At 34.3% G+C, this 9,133-nt stretch overlaps 1 long non-coding RNA gene across 1 annotated transcript; it reads right to left on the reverse strand.

The window, feature by feature from the left end:
• Positions 1 to 2,112: 2,112 nt before the first annotated feature.
• On the reverse strand, positions 2,113 to 3,261 carry LOC137654334 (uncharacterized). Its single transcript, XR_011046598.1, has 3 exons — positions 2,755 to 3,261; positions 2,353 to 2,432; positions 2,113 to 2,207 (listed from the first exon to the last, which is right to left on the reverse strand). It is a non-coding gene; the product is annotated as an uncharacterized lncRNA (long non-coding RNA).
• Between the last annotated feature and the right edge of the window lie 5,872 nt (positions 3,262 to 9,133).

A 9,133-nucleotide genomic window follows, 5' to 3' on the forward strand; every position in this document is an offset into this window, starting at 1 on the left:
AACTAACCATCTTTTCCATAAGACAATGAGCTGAATTTGCCCCCAGGACAAACTGAATGTTTGATATGTCTTCTCTAGCCTCATCAAGAAACTCATCTAAAAGCTTATAACCATAATTTCTAAAACTTCTAACAACTTTACCAAGGCCGGGTAAATTCAAATTTATATCAATACCTGGGACACAAATAGCTTCTATATTATGTGCTGTCTCCCCAATCTTAACAGAAATTTGAACTATCTTGGTACGATAGCATTTTGCTCCATTAAACCCATTGACAACAAGATCAAAATTATCTTTCACAACTTTGAAACACTGACCTTCTAAAGCACACTCAGAAATGAAATTAGCTTGGCTACCTGAATCCTTCAATCGTCTTATTTTACTAGAGCCCAAAGTACAAGAAAATGTGGGTAAAATTGAATTTATGCCCCCCTTACTCTGAAAGGAACTACCTCGACAAACTACCCCATTCTGTGTACTATTTTGAACATCTTTTGATTTACTTTTCTCGTTTTGCTTAGGGTTAGGAACTGCTTTTTTAGGATTACGCACCAAATCTCTGACCTCGGAACTTTCATGATTATCTGACAGGCAAAGAAAGGAGAAATGCCATCCCTGACAATGTTTACACTTTCTGGAAAATCTAAAATGACACGAGCTATCCAAATGCTCGATTCTTGCACATTTAGTGCAACCATTCAAAATGCTCAACCTAGCTATCTTTTCCTTAGCAGTAGCGAAATTAGGGCACTTATGGATTGGATGATCACCATTAACCTTATCACTACAAAGTGTGCAAGAATTAAAAGGATTGGAGCTTTTAAAATTAACCTCTGGTGCTAAGTTTGAACTTTTACTCAATCCTAGTTTATCTTGATGCCTTTCAGCAGAAGGCAGTTTACTTTTACTTAATTTACCAAGTTTATTTGCATTCTGATACCGTTCATTGGCTTCAAAAAAGTTATCAACAATTTCACTTGTAGTGGGCTTTGAATTGTTAGTAATTTGTATCAACTGATTTCTGAAAGTTTCATTCATTCCTCTTAGGAAAACGTACTGCAAAACATCATCTATATCCATTTTCAAAGTCTTAACAGCTTCTTGTAATTTTCTAATATTACTAATATACTGAAAGGGTTCTGAATCATAACCTAACTTCAGCTCTTGAAGTTGTTTCATCACATTAAACTTTTGAGTTGGAACCGAGGCAAAAGCTGTTTTTAAGAGTTCCTTTGCATGGGAATAACCTTGTTTGTCTGCTTCTAAAGAGTCTATCAAAAGTAAAGCCTTGCCAGAAACCTGCTGTTTAAGTAACAACAACCTATCATAATCTGTGTAAGAAAACTTTCTAGTAGTTTCCTCAAACTGCTGTAAGAATAATTCTAAACTTTCATCATCAGAACTCTTAAATTTAGGCAAAGGTGCTACTGGACTTTTAAGACGACTAAGAGGAGTTTCATTCAGATTTTCACTTGTGCTTCCATTAACATAACCCTCTAAGAGCAGCAACATTTCAGAAATTTTATCTTTATATTCCTGACAAGAGCTAAATTCAATTTCCATTTCATTTTCATCTTCGCTCTCTGACCACTTCAAAGATATGACTTTACTATCAAACCCTTTAAGTTCTTCCTTAAAATTCTTAAGTTTTTCAACAAGATTTAACTTTTGTGAGCTATTATACTGCGAAAATTTATGCCTTTCATTAAATTGTCTAGTGACTTGAGAGCGGATGTACTTCCGACTCATAACAAGAAGCCTAATGTCTGTCATGATTATAGAAAAATTTAATTCTAAACGTCAATGCAGCCTAACAAAAGAAAAAATTTAAGATAATTATAGTATTCGGTATACTGATCAATAATAACAACAATAATCCAAATAAAAACCACCACTCCTACAATGCTACCCAAGTCCCACCAGTATTGAGAGCCTTCAGAGCCCCACGTTGGGCGCCATTTCAAAAACTTAAACAGAATGTAAATTTATAACAAGAGCAGCGAGAGCAGAGTAACAATAACTTTAATGTCAATATTGGATAAAGAAACTTTAAATTTAAAAATATTAGATTCTTTATTTATATTGAATAAATATTAAATATGACAAAGCAATGGAACTCTGATGGCTGAAGTGGAATCCTCAATCACTAGTGACTGCCTGTGGTAGAACCCACTCAACTCTTGCCTGTTTTTGAAAACTATGGATTCTGCAAACCACGAAAAAATTTCCATCAAAAACCTAATGTAAAATTTATCTAAATTCCCTTTATAAACAATAATGAATAATATACAATATATCAACATCAAGTACAAATATACCAATACAACATTACATACAACTGAACTAGGTACCTAATAAATTTGCCAAGACCAGGAAGATAACTGAAGCCGATGATACTAGGCTACCTTCCAGCAAGCACAAGTAACCTAACCTAGTAACAAATGAAAAAATTAGGCTCACTAAAATCCTAAGTTAAGTGATATTAAATTACATATGAAAAAACAAACTCAGGAAAATAGAATCTGACACGGTATATCGATTTAAGCAAATTTGAACACCCACTAGGCTATTCTATGCACAAAACAATGATTTGAAATTAAGCTAGAAATAACACTAGTAATTTTATAATGAGCTTAAAATCCATAGAAAATTTATAATTAGGGTTGAAGACTTGAATAATTAATATTCATTTCAAATATTATAACCCCCTAACCAAAGTTGAACCATATGCCACAAAATCATAGGAAACTTACGGGGTTGGTAGGCCTTATCCTTAAAATCCCAATGCAAATTGAAGAGCAGCAGAAGATCCCATTGTTGAGAACTATGTATTCAGACATCTTGATATTGCACTCTTCATGGTAGCACTCGTGGTAAGCAATTGCAGGAGAGGTGGCTTTAAATTGAAGTGTTACTCCATCTTCATAGCACTTCTACACTCGAAGAAAATATTATCCAATATCCAATATGTCCAATGTGGCCAATAAATCCCCCATCTGCCTCCTCACACTTCCCTCATTACCAGTAGGTGAAAATTTTTTCCCAAGGATGATGGAATCAGGAACTGCAAATATTAAAATACAGCCAGCAGAGCCATCTATGGACTGAGCATATTATCCTTGAAACTCCCAGTATTTCTTTTTGATTTTGCTTTGTATGGCAAAAGGGGGGTTTCAAGGATGAAACAAATATGAACATAAATAAATATACATATACACAATTTTATAAATTTTCTACAGAATTAGTATATAAAATAATTCTTCAACACTAGGTGTATCAATTTTTGAAATGCCATACGGTCGTAAAGTACGTGGTCCTTTACAAGTAGTTAAAGATAAGTTACTTGACAAGTATAACGTAGAGGTTATAACAGTGTGTCAGTACCTACAGAAATTAAAGGGAAATATTAATAAGATTCATAAATTTCCTCTAAACAACTTGTGTAAAAATCAAGAAGAGATGGAAATTAGGTATGATAAAAACAGTAAAGATAGTAAGTTTAATGTGGGAGATTTAGTCTTGGCCTTCTATCCCATTACTGGTTCTCCTTTTAAAAGTAAGTTTTCTGGCCCTTATGTTATACAGAAACGTTTAAAAAATCAGAACTATATCATAAAAACTCCAGATAGACGTAAAAACATTCAGTTACTCCATGTCAATATGCTTAAAGAATATCATGCCGATTCCTCTGCTGGTCTATTTTGTTCCAGAGACATTGATATTGTAAAGCAAAAGTCCACCACCTTAAAGGATGTAAATTCTTTAGGCCTAGATGAAATTCCATCTTGGGCTGACTTTTCTAATAAAGAAATCTTAGAATCTCTTCCGCAGTATCTACAGCACCTAAATGAGGAGCAACGGTGTGATATTAAGAATCTGCTACTACAGTATGAAGATGTATGCAGTGATAATCCCCGAGAATGCAGTGTTATTTCTCACGACATCGAGTTATTGCCAGGAACTCGTCCTATACGACAAAACTACTATCGAACCAATTTTGAAAAACGGAAAGTAATGCAAGAAGAGGTCGAGTATCTACTGAAGCATAAACTTGCTGTGCCTAGCAAGTCTCCTTGGGCTTCTCCTTGCTTACTAGTGCCCAAGTCTAATGGTAAGGTCAGGTTATGTGCAGACTATAGAAAATTAAATTTGGTAACCATAAAAGACAGTTATCCCCTGCCACGTATTGATGATATACTGGACTCCATTGGTAAGTCGAAATATTTAACCCAAGTCGATATGCTGTAGGGTTATTATCAAGTCCCATTGTAAGGGAGAGCGAAGGAGATGTCCGCCTTTATTACTCCCTTTGGGTTGTTCCAATATGAAAAACTTCCTTTTGGTCTGTGCAACGCACCTGTCACATTTCAGAGAATGGTAAATGATATCATAAGAGATCTGGATGGGGTTTACGGTTACCTGGATGACATTCTTGTAGTATCTGACATATGGGAGGAACATCATGGTAAGCTTAGAGCACTTCTTGATAGATTTAGAAGGTTGGGTTTAACAATAAATCTTGCTAAATCAAACTCGTGTAAAGTACTTGGGACATGTTATTGGAAGCGGGGAAATGTTGCCTAAAACCACTAATATAGAAGCTATATTAAATTATCCCGTACCTACAAACAGAAAAGAAGTAATGAGATTCATTGGAATGACCTCCTATTACCGCAGATTTTGCAAGAATTTCAGTAATGTACAACATCCGTTGATAAACTTGACTAGTACTAAGACCAAATTCGTATGGGATGAATCTTGTCAAGACTCCTTCAAACAGATCAGAAGCCTACTTTGCCTTAAACCAGTATTAACAACTCCTGATCCTTCAAAACCTTTTGTTCTCCAGGTAGATGCATGTGACTACGGGGTTGGTACTGTCCTCCTACAAGAGAAGCCTGAAGCAAACTTGCTTCACCCTGTGTCTTACCATTCATGCAGGTTGAAGAAGCACCAAAGGTCGCTATCTACTGTGGAGAAAGAGCTCCTAGCTATAGTACAAGCCACGCAGAAATATGAAGTCTACGTTTCCACAAATAACCCCATTACTGTGTACACCAACCACAACCCCCCTCGTCTTCTTGAACAGAGCTCGAAATGTGAACCAGAAAATTTTAAGATGGTCTCTCTACTTGCAAAACTTCAATATCAGTGTTCAGCACATTTGTGGTCAAGACAATTGTATAGCTGATGCACTGTCATGAACACCCGTACCAGGGAATATCGTACCTTCATAGGTTACGATCTCTTCAGCGGGAGGAGATGTCAAGTACCGGCTTTCATCATTAATTAAACTGATCCGTGTACATATTGTATATACCTAAATAAATAACTTATGGCAACCTTCTTTCGTAATAAGTACGAAATCCTGAAATTAAGTTAAAATGTTGCTCTCCAGTACCCTTGTGAAACCTACCTTCTGATTCCCCCTCCTGTCTCGTTCTCTTTACTCCCCCTCTCTCCCCATCCCCACCTCACGTTTACCTTCGCTCTGGTTTATTTGCCACCTGTGTGTCTCGTCCCAGCTCCTGCCTCGTAAGCACTTGTTAAGAACTTCTCTGTTCATTGTGAGTACGGTTATTATACCATATGATATTTGGATTTGGAATTGGGCAGAATATTTAGTTTTTTATGTTGGTTATGTTAATTAATTGGTAATATTTTGATATGTGAAGTTTTGTTAATTAAATGTAATTGTTTTATTGTTTTTTCCATATAACCTATTGTTAATTTTGTGGATTTAACTTGAACCTTGACATATATATATATATATATATATATATATATATATATATATATATATATATATATATATATATATATATATATATATATATATATATATGCGTGTGTGTGTGTGTTTGTGTGTTTGTGTGAGTCCAAGTATTTATATTTTACAATTGCACAAGAATATTGTCTAGTACATTATTAATTGATTACTTAATAATGAGATCAAAACTAGTTTTGCATGTGGTAGTGTAGCCCAAACTGGAGCTACTTTGTTATTGTTATTGAACCCTCCTTGATCATTAAATATTTGAACATGTAGAATCAGCTCAAGAGATGTAATCGAATAGTTTGCTTGAATGACACACCTTTTGAGATGATGGTCTAAAGCATTGTTTGATGGTGATATTCCTTTTCTCTGCCTGGTAACAGTTTATCTGAATTGTATTGAGGTAAACATTGAGTGGCTATATTTAAGTTTCTTCTTCATAAAGACTATCACAAAATCAGCTCCTAGTGAAAGTCGTGTCTTTGACTGCTGATCTGTTCTCCTGTTGGATCAATGTTGTTGCATCGATAAAAGTTGCAGACGCGTGAATTCATGCGTTCGTTCCAAATAGTTAGTGAACAGAAGTTTTTATTGATGAAAGGAAGTCCTTACTTTCTAGTAACTACCTCAATGAGTTATTCTTGCAATCCTTAATTTTAGATTATCTACAATATTACTTTTACATTACCCTTATGTATCACCAAAGATATTCATAGGTTATTGTGAGTTTTGCCGACTTGGCAAGACGTCCGCATTATTATTATTATTATTATTATTATTATTATTATTATTATTATTATTATTATTACAAGCTAAGCTATAACCCTAATTAGAAAAGCAAGATGTTATAAGGGCTCCAACAGGGAAAATAGCCCAGTGAGGAAAGGAAAAATTAAAATAAAATATTCTAAGAAGAGTAACAACATTAAAATAAATATCTCGTACATAAACTATAAAAAACTTTAACAAAACCAGAGGAAGAGATCTAATATAGAATAGTGTGTTCGAGTGCACCTTCAAGCAAGAGAACTCCAACTCAAGGCAGTGGAAGACCGTGGTACACAGGCTATGTCACCACCCAAGACTAGAGAACAATGGTTTGATTTTGGAGTGTCCTTCTCCTAGAAGAGCTGCTTACCATAGCAAAAGAGTCTCTTCTACCTTTACCAAGAGAAAATTGGCTACTGAACAATTAAAGTACAGTAACCCCTTGAGTAAAGAAGAATTGTTTGGTAATATGTGTTGTCAGGTGTATGAGGACAGAGGAGAATAAGTAAGGAATGAGCCAGACTATTCACTGTGTATATGTAGGCAAAGGGAAAAAGAACTGAAACTAGAGAGAAGGATCCAATGCAGTACTGTCTGGCCAGTCAAAAGACCCCCATAACTCTCTAGCGGTAGTATCTCACCGGGTGGTTGGTGCCCTGGCCAACCTACTGCCTACCGATGACATTGATGCTCAATTCTTCACACAAAAAGTTAATAAGAGGTAACCAGCAACCATTTCAAATTTTTTTTTTTTTTTTTTTTTTTTAGGTATATAATTTTACTTTGAATGATTTCACCGCATCGCCTTTAACCGAAAGGAATGCAGTTTCTTATGTTGTATACAATTCCATCTTATTTCTGAAGTTTTGTAAAAAAAAAAAAAAAAAAAAAAAAAAAAAAAAAAAAAAAAAAAAAAAAAAGACTTGTATTCCAATTTGGATCAAGTGCAGAATAAAAGGTAAACAAATTATGGATCAAGGTGGAAAGTTAACAGCCCGATACAAACTGAAGCAAATATCATTTTGCATTCCTAGACGCCTGTATTTGGAAATTCGCAAAGAGATCGCGAAAGTAAACCAAATTCAAATATTTTTTTAATCCAAAAAATTCTTACTGTAACCTTATCTCAACACTACTGCAGTTGAAGCAAGCAGTTTTCAAACCTTATTACATAAAAATTACCTTTACTTGTATTTCCAAACTTTAGCTTAATTCTGCATCATTTTGATGGATGAATAAACACGGTAAAGATATTGCCAATCTACTATAAAATTCTATTCATTTGCAAAATATTTCTCCTGAATGAAAATATTTGTGCTGTTTTATTTTTATATATTTACTCAGCTCAGGCCTGACTTCGATGATGAGTGAAGATACGAGTTGACTTAGACAAGAAAGACGGAGTGTTGACAGTCTCTATTCTCTGTCATTCTATCAACTTGGAAATTATCTAAAATTTTTCAACTAATTAGTAATTTCATGTCATAATCATATTTGCTAATTATTTTGCCCTCGTAAAACTTAAATTTCTTTATCCCTTTTCCTATAAATAAGTCCTGAAGAGAAAGTCAAGTGTTGTTATAATATTGTTATATACGGATTTTCAAAGTGAAGGGAAATGAGACCTGAGACGTAAATAGACATTAGAATACCTTACACCAGAATTGATAGGAAGCTCAGATAAATATAATTATAAATTTACTGTAAAAAATGGCATATCAGCCCCCCTCCCCCACCCTATAAAAATTAATTCAAGAAACCTGTATGCAGGGTAAAATGATAGAAAATTCGGTTACATTCGTTACTCCTCATCAATTAATGGATCCGGAACATTTATTTATGAAATCGCAATGTCGACGAATCGACTTTGTCTTTCCTGTGTTATGCAAAGACATGTAGATGTCTTTTTGTCATTGATAATTTGAGTTCACAATAGTTTCTCGATATTTCATGGATTATTTATTGAATCTTTTTTTAAAACGAACTATCTCATTACGTCTATCAGCTTTTGTTCATTAAACAACATTAGACTGGCTTTATATGTTTTTCCTCCTTAAATGAATATGATGTTTCTAGTTTACCAGAATCCTTGGATATTTTTCAACAGATTTATTAACCGTCACACAACCTCTCTCTCTCTCTCTCTCTCTCTCTCTCTCTCTCTCTCTCTCTCTCTCTCTCTCTCTTGCTATTCCTAAAGGATGAACTTAATCTGGTTAGGGACTGTCTTTTGACAAGAAATAGCGAATGGGCAAAAGGGATGAACAGATTCTTCAAGATATCTATACGAGAAGTAAAGCAATCTTGAAATTACATAAAGATAGTAACAAGGATCCGATTGTGAAAAGAAGTTAGACATGGAGACTCCATCTCTCCTAAATTATTCACAATATGCTTAGAAGTTTTTAAAGATTTAGATTGAGAAAATGTAAGAGTTGATATTGATGGGGAATACCTTAACAAATTAAGATTTACAGATGACATAGTCTAGTGACTCATAGGAAGAATTGAAAAAGGTGATAGAAGATTTGAATAGAAAAAGCAATAATTTAGGACTGATGAATATGAATAACATTAGAGTAATATCC

This window comes from Palaemon carinicauda, chromosome 15 (assembly GCF_036898095.1).
Source record: "Palaemon carinicauda isolate YSFRI2023 chromosome 15, ASM3689809v2, whole genome shotgun sequence".
Lineage (NCBI taxonomy): Eukaryota > Metazoa > Arthropoda > Malacostraca > Decapoda > Palaemonidae > Palaemon > Palaemon carinicauda.